Raw genomic sequence first — 14509 nt, 5'->3', positions numbered from 1 at the left:
TTAGATAGTCTATGAAGAGGTGACATGCCTGTAGTTCCCCTCATCTTCAATGCCCTTGGCATTTCTGAAAGCAGGCCCATAAGGAAGATTGCTTCAAACTAACATTTACCATTCCCAATCAGAATACAGCTGAAAAGGCTGGCCAAGGTTACAGAGAAGGTCAACCTGTTGTTTTGGACTAGGGAAGGAATTTGATGGACCAATTTAACTGCCACAGCACATCACAACCTGGTGGCTTCATTTAAAAAGTAATCAGTATTGTATTTCGCTTTAGACATCCGTGCATTAGTGTTCTGCAAATATGATTTCCTCTTTGTTTGCATTATTGATGCCATAAAATGTCAGACACATTAAAAAAAAGGCCAACCTTTGGGGTTTGGAATGATTTTGGCTGAATTGCAGTTGGGTTACTTTTCTTTTTATTTCCCATGATAGTGATGCACTGTTACTCATTCTGCTATTGCTTTACAAAGAGGTCTCCACAAGTGCATTTATTCAGCCAACCATATTTCAGGAAACACATAACCTTGATATTCTCTTCTATGCTGAATGTGAACGTGTGGGGTGGAAGCAGGGGCAGGGGCCTTTTACAAGATTCCTCTTCTTGTACAATGCTGTGTGAGGCATGTCTGCTCAAGCGGCTGGTTTGATTTCATCTCAAGAACTGACTTTTGTGATCACAATTTGAGGCTTCTGGTTTCGCTCCGTGCAGAATCTCGGTTATCTACTTTCACCATTCAGCAGCCATCTGCTGTCCGCAGTGGTGCGTAGATGTCTATGCCGTAGAGATTACAGAGCACTTGAATCTCAGCCATGCCACAAAGGAGTTTTAGCTTCTTCCAGGACCAATGACAAGTTTGTTGATTTAGCTTAGTCCCTACAGTCCTTCCTGTCCCAGGCTCACTGACTATTATTCCCAAGGCAACTAATGTTACCTGCTAACTGCTTTTTCTCCCATCCCATAAAAAACACTGGCCTTGGAACATATATGCTTTCTGCCTCACCTTGCTGTGACAAATTCTGATCCATGGTGGAACATGGACTCTCTCTGCTCTCTACAGCTTTTCTGTAAGCCTTTAGGACTATTCTCCCTCTTAAAGTCTCAAAAATGCACTCTCCAAGTTTTATATCAGCTACATTTTTTTTTCCTTTGACAAGTAATTCCAATAGGCTAGAGGGAAAGACTGTCAGTCCGTCCTGTTAATTTGTTCCTACTTTGATGCATTCACCAAGGAGCACAAAACTGTGGTTTGTGTGGCTCCCCCATCTACTTATATTAGGCCAGAATTAGGATCTGTCTGTCTTGAAGATAAATGTAGAAAAAAAAAAGAAAATGATTGAAATCTGTCCTTTACATAGGGATTTTCATTAGTGCTAAGATTTCTCTTTAGCTTTTACTTCCACTGACAGCAGGAATTGGGAGCAGAGGGAGAGGGATGCAATGGAGGGGTCTAAGGAACAGACTCAACCAGGAGCCAGACTAAAAGGCCATCTGTTCCCCTAGTAGGTCCTTCCCAGCTTCACACAGCAAGAAGTCCCCAGCTTTTCATCAGCAGGTGAGCTTCTCTCTCATATTCTTCTTCCAGTTCTGATGGCCTTAAGATGACCTTCAAATCTCCTCATTTTCACAGATCCATTTCAGGGGTTTTGGAACAGCCCAAAGAGGAGATAGCAGGGCTGAAAGGGTAATAAGTGAGTGTCTATCTTCCCACTTTTCCTCGGGGCAAAGATAGTGAAAGTGACAGAAAAGGAAAGTTGCTTTTTCCAACAATGCAATTTCTTTTTAAACTCAGTTTTTTAAGATCCTATGAGTGCTACCTATAAATATGTTCTGAAGTGTTGAATGAGCAGAAGGAGTCTATTTGATTTTGTTTTTATGCCTGTAATTTCTCTCACCAAGAATTCAGCTGTTACTCAGCCCCCAGCAGGTTGCTCTGATTGCTGGAGAGACAGTTGGGATTGATTCCAGCTGGGATCTGTTCTAGTCCAGCATCATTCTTACATAGCTAGATTGAGACAATAGAAATAATCAGCAAGGGATTGAACTGTTGTTCCTATGTAACTAAACCTTCTTGTGTAATGCTAGGTCAACCTTGAAGGGGTTGAACATCCATAACTTTGTCTGAAGTCAGTAAAAACTGTGGATACTAAGAGGCACTAAGGATCGCTATGATGTTAGGAACAGAACAGCAGGAGATAGGAAAAGAACGTCTACGAGAAAAAAAAAGACAAAGATTGTATCGGAAGAGATTAGTTAGTTTATAATATAAGAAAATCCACTATCGTATGTGAGAAAAGACTGTCAACAAAGAAAATTGGCCATCAAGACAGGAGCCACTTTCTATCCTACAAACCTCCCTCACTTTTAATTTCCTTTTTCTTCTTCTTCTGCTAATGCAGAGCAAATCCTGGCTTACAGCTTTCTTGAAATCTGAAATTAAGGTAAGAGGCAGATTTGGAAGGGGGAGAGCAAGATCATATCCTTTTGCATAATGTAGCAGCTTTGTAGCTCAGCACTTTTTCAGCAGCAAGTGTTTGGTGCATACCCTCTTTTACACCTGTCTAAAAGCCCCTTGGTGCAAGTATTGTTCACAGAAAAACAGAAGCTAGTTCACCCTCCCATCAAGAGTAAGAGAAAAAAAGCTCCTGGCAAGCATGAGGTTTTAGCAGATCTTAGAACCTCTGAACCCACACCCCTGCAGATCAAACTGCCAGGACAGGATGAGGGCAGCTGTTGAGGGAAGTGAGGAAGAAAATGCTTTTGCTGACCTGTTTCCACCTACCCCCCTACAGCAGACACCCCCTCCCACCCCCCGCCCCCTCCCGGGGCCTGCTGCCGGCCGGCAGGATCGGGTTGCGGCGGTGGCTCCAGGCCCCGCGGGGACGGCGCGGGCGGGCGGCGCCGTCAGCACCGCGGACAGCGCCCGCCGCCTCCCGCTCCCGCTCCGCGCTCCCCCGGCCGTCGGTGGCCCTTGCTCATGCCCGCAGCAAACGGTGACCGGCTGCCAGGCTTTTTTCCGGTGCCCCTCCTTTCTTTCTTTTTCTTTTTTTTCTTTTTTCATTTTTTTTTTCATTTTGTAAAATCTGAGATTTTATTATCTGTTTCCAAGTAGTGGAGGCAGAATATCTTAAAATGCAGTGTGAACAGGGCAGTACTGAAGAGAACAAATTTCCCTCCAGAATCAGATCATCTGTCCTACTCCTTTCCACACTGGTGGTTCTACTTCTGAAGGCTTCACCTCTTATTTGAACTGTGAGATGTTCCTGTCTTCTAGAGTCAGATCTATTGGAACAGTTTGACAAATTGAGAAATATTATATAGTTAGTAGTTTAGAAGCAAGTTCTTTATTTTAATGGCAAGATCATCTGATTCAGCTTTGACCATCAGCTAAAGTTACTAGTGGTAAAGGACAAATAGACAAATCTTGGAATATCCAAAGGAAGGGACATATAAATGAGACTGTGGTCTCTAAAAGACGTTTCAACTTCAATCCATAAAAAAGCCACATTGTTAAAAATTCTACCTTATCACTATGTAATGGAGAGTTGCCAGAAAAGATTCAGCTGGAAATGAACATCTATATGAAGATCTATACCTCGACATCTGAAGAGTAGGTGGCAACAACCAAGACTTCAGGTGAAGTAGTCATATCTCATGTACAAAAAGGATGGGTACTTCAGTATCTAACTTGCTCAGCCCACGTACCTGGGATTTTGTTCCACTTGTTTTTCTGGATCAGACTGAAGAGGATATGCCTGGAAATTAGGGCTGAATACATCCTGAATTGTATCAGCTTGGTGAGAACATACAAGAAATGAGAAGCACATCCAAGTCATGCAAGTAGAGCAGTACTGTTAATGCACCCTGGAAATGGTAGTGGCAGCATCACAGTTGCTGGGTGCCCACATCTGCTACCTTTTTACTGCTCTGTTAACCTAGGGGATTATGTAGCTGGCCTGGAGCTTTACTACCTGCGTTGTCAGAGAGACATCACCGTTCCTGCCTTCAGCCAGCCTGGACTCCGTTACATGCAGTAAACATGAAGTGTGATCATTGCCCTGGTTTTGGATCTGTTTATCTGAATACAGGAAAATATCCTGTTGTGACCACACAGAGAAATGAGTAGTTGTAAACAATATAGTGGTTCTCAGCTACACAGCGTATAAAAGCCTTCTCATCTCATCCAAAAACCTCAGCCCTGCTCTAAGGCTGCACAAGGCAGACAAATTCTATCTGATGTGTCTGGTTCTGCATTCTAACAAACTTTGAAAATCAACTCCATGCTCTTCCTCCCCTCACTCCCTTGCTGGTCCTATAATCATAATTATTGTATTTTTATAGCAATATTGTATTACTATTAGTCCTCAGTTGTGTCTGAACCAAATACTAATGTGTAGGATACTTGGCCAAACTCAGGAGCAAGCTGTGAGCTAACCTTAGCTCTTGGGCAGGGACATGCAAGCAGAAAGGACAGACAGATGGACATCTTTCCTTTCCCTACTTCCTCAGCAGCAATTATTTGATATCCACTTTGATGTATGGCAGTCACTACTATGAGGCATCCGGACTGAGACTTAGAGACCATGAGGACTGGGAAGTATCCAAGACACAAGACCTCAGAAATTGTGAGTAACAATACTGCAAATGATGAGCTGAGGACCAATCACAGATTTCTGATGCTTAGGACCAGCTGGAAGTCAAAAAGGATGAGCTCAGAGAAGATGGCAAGGATGATGTAATACAAAGCTCAGAGAGCTAAAAGAGTCCTAAAAGAAGGGAGCAAGGAAGCTGGATGGAACATGGGGAGAGGAAAGCAATGGGCAAGATCTCAATTCCCAGTGAGGAGTGCTGATCATGAGCATGCTGAAAGTCAGAAGTGAGTTGCAGAAAGGGAAAAGAGAGTCCCCATCAAAGAGTGACGAATGTGAGGAAGCATACACTACAGAACAAGGTGCACTCGTTTGAAGAAGTCTTGAAAGTTTCTTCAAACCTTCAGCCTTGCTGAGCTTCTCCTAGCCCCCCACCCCCGCACCTCAAGGCCTTACAAACATCCTAATCTTCACTGGATGTATTCTGCTTTCTGATGGCTCTGGCTTTTGTACAAGTGGGCTGGCTTGTTTTAGCATCCCTCACTCCCCCTCCCCAACTCTCATACCCAACCAATTCTCTATATGAAAAAAATTACCTATTTCTTTTTCTTTTTAGAAGCGTCCTTTAAAATTTCAGCTAAACTGGGAGGCAATTTCTTGCATGAGAGCTTCATATAGATAGGCTTAAAGTGAAACAAAAATAAATAAATAAATACACTGAATAACCTCCCCTCCCCTACTTTGTGTTAACAAAGTGCTATTTTACGTATGTTATTTCAAGAGAAATGAAGGATTTATGTGCAGGCAAATGACTGACATTGATTTAGCTTTCAATAAGCATTACAGCTCCGACTGCCTCTTCTGGGTCAGGCAAGAAGGCAAGGTTTCCTCTAGGGAAGGCTGAGGATGCAGATTTTTCTCATCTGGAGGATGTTGTGAGGCCTTCAAGATGTGTTTCAAAATGGAGTTTCAGTGGGTTGAGTAGGTTATATGACAGCCAAAGCGGTGTAACCACTGTGGTTTCCCATGCTGACAATCCAGCTGTGAACAGCCATGGATGTGAAACACCCACTCTTCTCCAGAGGATTGTATGAGTTCACTTAAAGCTCAGGAAACTGCCTGCACTCCCAAATGAACTGCCTTTCAGCCATGCAGGCAGGCTTGGTCCCTAGAAGGTGCTGGTCCATAGCTCACTTTGCCAGAGAGGTGGCTCAGAGGAAGATGGAGATGGATCTCACAGAGACATTTTGGTGGAGTTTTAGCTGTTACTATTATTTAAACCAGCTTATTTCAATCTTTGTTAACATCACTGAAACACTGCATGAGCATAAAATCTCTGGTGATGTTTGTTGAGTTGGGGTTTTTTTGGCAGTCTTTTTTTTTTTACCCTATGCACCAATCCATGCGTTTGCTCAGTCTGGGGCTTCTGTTGCATCATTTGAATCCTATTTGCCATTTTTTACCTGAATTGCTGGTTCTCAACCTTTTCCATCCTGCAGTCTCCCCTTCTCCAAACCAGGACTCATCTTTCTCCCCTGCTGGAAACAAGCCAGGTTTTGCCCTCAAACAAGAGCCTGGAAAAAGCAAGGTAGTCATGATCTCCGCCTGCCCACTCCATCTCTACTGGTTCCAGCTCAGAGTGTGAAGAACCCTCATCTGGATATTGGCCAATGTAGGGTCCCTGCTTCTCCCCTATCTGCCACATCATGTGTATTGAGCACCCTGCTTCGCTGGAAGGGGACGACTGATACAGTGTTAATCAGACTTACAAGACTTTTTAGATTAAGGATTTGCAGTGAGGTCAAGGGACCTATTAAAGTGCTGAGGTATTCACTTTTCCCAGACCTTTCCTCCCCTCCCCTCCCACCTTGCTTTGTCCCTTCCTCTCTCTCCAACCTTGAAATGAAACAGAAAATTATTTTTTTAGAACTGTGTCGATAATTTATGTTTAGTATAAAGGATGATTTAATGGCATCACCAAAGGTCATTTTTTTTTCATCTCCACATTACTGACGCAGCCCCAAAGGCCACGTGCCCCCTTTTCCCCATTACTCCACTGTCCTCTCTTTCATCCACCTCACACATCCCACCACCACCACAGCCCACTACACATCAGAGGCACCCTTCAGGTTCAGCCAACGACCATTGGAGAGTAGAGATTTCAGACTGAAACCTCTACTCCAGACCCACCACAAACTGGAACCATTTCCACATTTAAATAGTCAGTTGCTGCAAATGAAAAGCAGACTCATTTCTTGAATTATGTAAGTTTTTTTAAAAAAACCTTTTATACCTATCTACGTGCGTGCACCACATATACACAGCTGTATCTGTGTGCACAGATGCGCACACACATTTCTCTCTCTCTTAAATATAAAATATATTGGATGTTAGAGCTGTAAATACTCCTTTGTCATGCGTCTATGTCTTCTTCAAGGTATCATATCTTCAATGTTATGTTAATAATTCCATTTATTGATTGAAGAAACTGTGTGTAAACCTGTACCCTCCTGACATAGTTTATGTAGCGCTCTCTTCTCAAATAAAGTACAAAACTACTACTAGCTAGTTCTCCTCTCCTTTTTATTCCATAGTTTAATTCATAAAAGTCTGTGTTGAAAGTTAATGCCGCTTCCAGCCATCCCAACAGGAGTCTCCAAATGATGCTTTAGGGCTCACATATTGCTGGTCAGGCCAATAAGTGTAATGGTTATAATGAAATGCAGGCAAAATATAGACCCAACTGCAAGAATTAATGGTGTCACTATTGACTTGATGAATTCTTCCTGCCTGCCTCTGGGTAGAGCTCACTTCATCCTAGTCCTTGATAGTCCTCCCCTCTGTCAGTGGTCTCCACATCAGCACATTAAGCAAGCCTGCCACAGTGCAGAAAGCTCTCCTTGACTTAGAAGGACTCAGTAACTTCTCTGCTTGTGTTGTCAGTTTGTTGTTGCCTTGAGGAGTTCAACATCTAAACTCGTCTTTTGAGTAAAGCTTGGGGCTGGGAACATGATTCAAAAATATGGCAAAATCCTCCACTGTTGCTCCCGTTACCTCGACTCTTGACACTTCATTTTCATACTAAAGTCATCAACACCAGAAGATATTTACCATTACAAGCTGAAAAAAGCCTTTGCAGAGATACACTTACTGAGTAAAACTGTAAAGGTGATTTGTGAAGTAAGAGTTAATTTACTGCAACTGACACCAGACTCAAGTTGCCAGAATTTGACTGACAATTTCTATTTATTTATATCCTGCTATACAATATCTGCCTTAATGTTATAAATTTTTCTGATTGGAATTTCACGGTGTCTGCATGGATATCTATTGGTCATAAAATATCCGCACCACCTGTTAAATTCAAGGTGGAGGGAATGGATGCCAGAGAAATCACTTGACAGGATCTGGGTACTGGTGTCCAGGTGACAGAAGGTGCTCAGATTCTATTTTTATGGTATTGTGTTTTACTGAGAGCCAACCTCGAGCTGCTTTTCTGCTATTTTCCAAATGCCTTTCCTGAAAGGCTTCCAAGAGCATGGTGTTGAGTTCCTACCAGTAGCTCCATATGGACCCTGCAACATGGCTCATTTGCAGTTCCTCATCATTGCATATTACCACCTTCACAAAGAAATCTGGTGTTTTCACAACTGTTCACTAAGATGGCCCATGAGGGAAGCATTTGGCTCTTTCTGCAGCAGTGAGACCCCCCACCCTTTTTTTTCCCCAGCAAAAACAGAAGCATAAAATTTCTGCCCACTGGGGAAAAGATCAGGAAACTTGGCCCCAACTGGGAGTTCCCATAGCAGCTGGTGAACAGTCTTATTTCATGCACAGCTTCAGCTATACAGCTTTTCAACATCTCAGATGGTTCTATCCCCTGAGTTTGGACTTTGGTGGGTGGGTTTTTTGATTGTTCTGCCAGGGAAGACTTCTGCTTCCCTATGAAAATAGAGGTCCGTGCTCCTCTCCTATGTGTGTATATATAAGCGTACCTCACTCCTTCCTGTGCACTCTTGGTCATACTCAAATCCACTCTTCCTTGCATTCTTGTGCAAACACACAAACTCCTCAGCCCACCCAGTAAACCCATCCATCTATTCCTCCTTCATACCGAGAAACACAAAACCACACAAAAACTCTCTTTCCTTAGGCCACCCAGCTCATACACATAATCTCCAACTATGCAGTGCTTATGCAGACAAGGTATAGTCTTGGTAGCTGTCCCTGAATGCATACACACACACACACACACACACACACTGTTTTTTCTTAACAGTGATACCCCAGACTCAGTGCAGGCATAGATTTACATCCACCCTCCTGCTGTCCCTAGGACACCCTTCCTCTGAGACACTACACATCCTTATATACATCACACCTCCAGCGCAGCACTCATGTGACCTCCCACCAACACCCTCCCAGCATGCACGATCCTCCCAACGATGAGCACGTGCACATGCCCCACAACTCCTACCCACCATGCTTCTGCCTACTCCTGCTCCCGTGCTCCAGAAGCCCAGACTTTGCCTGCTCTCTCCCCAATAAATACTGTATTAGCTAACTGTTCCTGCAGCTTTCTGAGCCCCACAACCAGACTGCCCCCTCAGCCCTCAAACACAGCTCCAGCTCCACTTTCTTTCCCTGTATCAATATAACAAACTAGAGGCTATTTCAGCCTCATTAACTCTGGCCAGGTGACCTGATGGACAGAGATCCCTTACAGAAACGCCTTAAATCAATAATGAATCAAAGACCTTTGGGAATTCGGTAAAAACACAATAAAGAAAAAACAACTCACCCCAGGGAACCATGTTCCCTGGGAATCACCTTGTTCTACCCACTCCCTGTGCTCCTGATATTTGTCTTTGCCTAGCCCAAGAGGATGCGATTACAGGAGCACTCTATGGCTGATGGAGCATCTAATGTGACTGGGAATAATGGCACACCAAAATAAACAGTGGCAGAGACTGCGTAAAACTGGGCTGTCAATCTCCTGGCGTCCCCCTGGGCTGGCAGGCGTTCCAGCGAGGAAAGGATTGGATCTGCTCATGGATCCCTGTGCCTCACTCCTGCACAGCTGCTCTGAACTGGCTCAGTCACACACAGTAACCTTTTCAAGCTCCATAAAACACCTCATAGCTTACCCTTAAGGAAGCGAGAAGGGCACGTAGCTCCCTCCATCCCCTTTGGGAACGGGGAAGAGAAAAGCCCTAGCCTTCCCCAAGGCTGCAGAGAGAGACAGACAAAAGGTTAATGGCACAATGCATTCGCAAGGTAAAAAGAGCATGAGGCAGGAGTGTGGGAAATTATTTCCCATCGAATTCCTGCTGTCATTATTCCCACAGAAAAGCAGCAGGTATGCAGGAGCTTCTCATTAGCCAGCGTGGTTTCCATTAGGCTGTCTATTAACATTTTGTGGCAGTAATAAACACCTACATAATTAACACAAAAAAAGGAGCTCTCTCTAGGCTAGCACAGTAATGGCCAAAGCAAGCGGGGAATACCACAAGACAGGCAGGCTCTTACCTGGAAATTTCTGCCTGCAAAGGAATTGCACCTTCTGTCCTCTTGGGACAAATTCCCTTGCAAAGAGCGAGCCTTTAATGTCTCTGCCCTCCTGGCTCAATCTAGGCCTGCCACCTACCTGCAGTTTGTAGCCAAAAAACAAATTCTCATGCAGCAGAGTTGAATTTGGCCCAGCAAGTCCCACAGGACAGCCTAGTAGGAATTAAGGACATGCCAGGATTCCCTAGCCTTTTGCAACAGCTGTGAAGAGGTTTTTCCTCCTAAAAACCGAGAGAGAAAGAAATACCCTGGGAGCACACGCATGATCCCAGATAGCAGACAAGCTCCAGGAGCTCATGCAAGGTCCCCCAGTGAGAAGGAACTTATAACCGGGGAATGTTTATAACCATAAAGTACTCTGGCACTTCAAGTCCATCAGGTACCAAAACCAGATGAAGGATGGGGAAACTGAGGCAGAAAGAGGAAACAACCCTCCCAGTGCCACAGTGGCTGCCTTTTCATGCCTTTTCCATCCTGCTAAGGACACTAATGGCATTTCTGAGTGTGCCACTCACACAGGCTACTTATAGAGTAGCTATGACTCCTCTGTAGCCTTTGCCCTGCTTCCCGGTTGCCAAAGGTGCTGCTGTGTGGCCTATGCATGACTGAGGACATGCCATTTTGGTAGAGCTGCCTGTCCCCCCATTCTTGCTTCAGACTCCTGCTGCTAAGAATATATGTGCCCTTTATCATAGCTTTGAAATAGAGAGAGACACTTCAGAATTCAATTAGTCAAACAGTTGCCACAGCAACAAAAACATATAAACTTAAATGATTTATACTCATAGACACCACTTCAAATAGGAATAAATTTAATACAGCAGCTGGGAATGAAATGCATTGCACAATAAGAAAATTGTATTTTTTTCTTCCCCGATGATAGGCCGAGGTCTTAATACAATATAGATGAAAAAGATATTTGGGCAGAGGGAAGTGGAATACATTGTGCTGTATGTACAATGCCTGCTTGGAGAGTACAAGACATAATGAGCATGTACATCTAATCACAGAGCTCCGATTCTGTTTGCAGACAGCCACAGATCAAAGATTGCAGCTAGCAAATTGACTGCTCAGTTTCACTTTCTTTGACTCTCCTCCATCTCATGAAACCTTTCCTGTCGGGCCCCCACCCAAGAGGGAAACAAATCCACTCCTATTCTAGCAGGCCCCCCTGCTCCGCTATAGAACCAGATCCCAGCCAGGTAAGGTGAGATTCAGATTTTTTTTTTTTCTAGCAGAAATGCTTTGGTTCGAACAGTTTTCAAACGCAAAATAGAAGTTAATTCCAAGAAGCCTGATGGCTTTTCCTGCACAGAAAATTTGCAAAAGCTTGGAAAGAGATCGGGAATAGTCTATCAGAAGTGACAATGATCTGCAGCACTTTCACCTATTGAAAGTTGAACATGCTGGGAAAGCCACCCTCCCTACAGCTCCCCCCTGTCTCTGAGATTCCCTTAACAGAACTATGTTCTGCTCTGGCTGGGAGGCTGTACAAAAGTCCATACACATACAAGACCAATGGCCTAGCACATCTCCAGTACATCCTTGGTTTGGTACTTGCATGTATGTTTCCATTTCCACCCAGAAAAGGTTGGGACTGTGTGGATGTGGTCTGCACAGTCCCAGAGACCAGCTCAGCATTGGGTGAAATCAAGATTCTCGTTAAGTGTGTACCTTAATTCCTAGCTCAGCAATTTTGATCTTCCCTATTTTTAATATCTTGACAACACAGCGATAAAACTTTACAAATCGTATGACGTTCACTTCATAGGCACTGTACTAGGCATGAGCTCTGTGTGAGATGTGATCCATACATGATACCTTAATACAGCTGATCAGACTCTGGTTATTTGAATCACCTCTCTCCCCACCTGTTATTGGTGTTGGTACTCTGCTGTTGCAGAGCCACCCAGAGCAATGGCACTCTCTTAAGACACTTCATCTTTTTTTTGGTTTTGGGCTGTGAAAGAGAAACAAATCCCTTCCTTACCATTCCACTATAGGATGGATGACAGGCACAGTACCACATGTCTAAAGAAAGATTCTTTCACTGTTTAGAGTTGAAGCTTTGAAAAGATGTAATGCATTGCCTCTTGCTGATCATCATCTTCAGCCTCTCATTTTCAGTTTCTCCATGTAATGCTTGGAGTCATAATTTGTCAGGACTACACAATAAACAATACATAGCAACCCCAGGATTCATTTCATCTTGACTGATAAGGCCACACAGATATTCAGTAGAAAGAGAGGACCTGAGCTCAGGTACTACATGCCACGCAGCTCCTGTGAAGTCACTCGAGCCAAATGCCCAGCTGTTGCTCACCTCCTGGATCCTTGCACATTCAGCCAAGATGAGCTCAAGAGCATAGCTCATCATCAGAGCTGGTGAGTGAGGTAGAGAGCTCAGGATGCTCTGGGCACAAATCAAGATTGACACCTGCAACCGCCTTTGGCAGCTTTGAAAATGAAAGCAAGCAGATGCAGAACAACAACTAAGCAAAGCTAATAATGGAATCATTTACGTAGGCAGGAAGGAAGCTCAATTGCCAGGAGAGTCCTAGAACTCTACAAGTGTAAATACATATCAAATAAGTCAGCTTGACAGGATGCCAAGTTTGTTCAGTAGAGTGTGGCGCTTTGCCACTGAAGTGCTCCTGCAGGAGGAAAACCAGGGAAATGTCGAAAAGGTCAGTGGGTGAAATGTGTAGCTCTGTCATGAGACTATGTAAACAATCTTGGATCAATGGGATCTAGTGCTGCCTGGCTCATTCGCAAAGTACCTGTTGGTCCTGCCACATTAAAGCACAAGCTTTTTGCTCCAGAGCTCTGTGCCTTAGATCTAGAATTCTCTGTTCTCTTCACAAGACAAAGCAGAAATCACCATGAAAGTATAAATGAAGGAGCTAACTTATTGAGATTGTCACCTGAAAGCTCTGGATTTCAAACACAACTCAGAGAAACAAGCTTCTGTCAACTGGCAACATGGAAAGCATCAGGGATATACCGGGGCATGCATGTGTGGATTTGCAGGGCTTCAGCTATGAAGAATACAAGGCAATAGAGAAAACTAGTACCTTTACAATATCTTTGGGCCTCACTCTCAGGCCAGACCATTCACAGACTCTGAGTCAAGGGAGAGGAAAAAAAAAAAAAAAAAAAAAAAAACCCTACAGAACAGGAATAAATTGTGAAAAGTATCTCTAGAGATATTTAGAATACAAACCAGAGCCACACTTAGACTCTGGATCAACCTTTCATAGAGTTTGCAAAAGGCAGGATCCTAAACAGCTTAATATGGAGATGGGCCAAAAGCATTCAGTCTGTTACAGCAAAAAGCTCGACTCAGCTGGGAAGTCCCCTTCATTTCCCTGTTCTTATAACGGTAACATCTGTTCTGCTCTTTCCTTGCTCCATCCCTCTTCAGTACAGTGGCAGGAAGAACAGCAGGTTGGCTTGTCCATCCCCACTCTGCTCCTTCTGGATTAGGGGCTGGAACAGTTCAGCAGCCTGCTCCCCAAGCCACAAACTACATTTATCATCATCTTTACACGCCTTTACACAGCTGGCTCTCCTGATGATAACGTGTTCTACAGTTTCTCTTTCTGGCATAGCTTATGTTAATACTCCATTAACATTGCTAATCAGAGACAGACTTCTGGCAGCATCTCCAGGGGATGAGCAAATGTTGTCCTATACCTTTCACTTTAGGAGATCAGACTTTCAGATGAAACCCATCTCCAAAAGCTCTGATTTCAGCAATTAAATGAAGCAGCCACATCTGGGAGCTGCTCAATGCTGTATGTGTGTGGTTCTTATTGCTCCAAACTAGGTCCTTTTAAACCCCCTTTCCTGCCAATCCTCAGCAATATGACATTTGGAACTTTAATTCGCTTGGGAAATCAAAGGCTGCAAGAAAGATGAGATGCAATCAAATCAAAGATAAAAGGTACAGAAGGTCCTGAAGGTCTAAAAAAATTCAGGCAGCTTCATCCCAAGAGCAAAATTTTAGTCACAAGAGATGCAAAACTGACACATCCATTAGAGTCTTGAGCAGTTTCACAGCATCCCTTCTAATTGCAGTGTGGCTGCTGCATTTTTGAACCTCCAAGATCCTGCCTTCCAGAGCAGCCCCTGGAAGGAGAGCCACAGGGCAATCTTTGAGCTGACCACATTACCCTAGATGTATTTCTGCTTTCCCATCTTCAGACATATTCTCAGTTCAGTTCACCCCATCCAGAGCATCTAGGTCACTGTTTGATCTATTCTCTCTCATGTTTTATGAGTACTTCTAAACCTTAGCTTTGCAAAAGGAGTTTTTTTTTTTTTTTTTTTTTTTGGCATGAAATAGGCT

General features: G+C 43.8%; 1 long non-coding RNA gene across 1 annotated transcript in view; it reads right to left on the bottom strand.

Moving 5' to 3' along the window:
* The window catches only part of LOC134144537 (uncharacterized), a 75870-nt gene that overhangs the window by 55441 nt on the left and 5920 nt on the right, over window positions 1-14509 (bottom strand). The gene's annotated exons all lie outside the window — the stretch shown is intronic.

This window comes from Rhea pennata, chromosome 10, assembly GCF_028389875.1.
Source record: "Rhea pennata isolate bPtePen1 chromosome 10, bPtePen1.pri, whole genome shotgun sequence".
Lineage (NCBI taxonomy): Eukaryota > Metazoa > Chordata > Aves > Rheiformes > Rheidae > Rhea > Rhea pennata.
The sequence above is the reverse complement of the archived record's forward strand: the minus strand, read 5'-3'. Positions and strand labels throughout refer to the sequence as shown.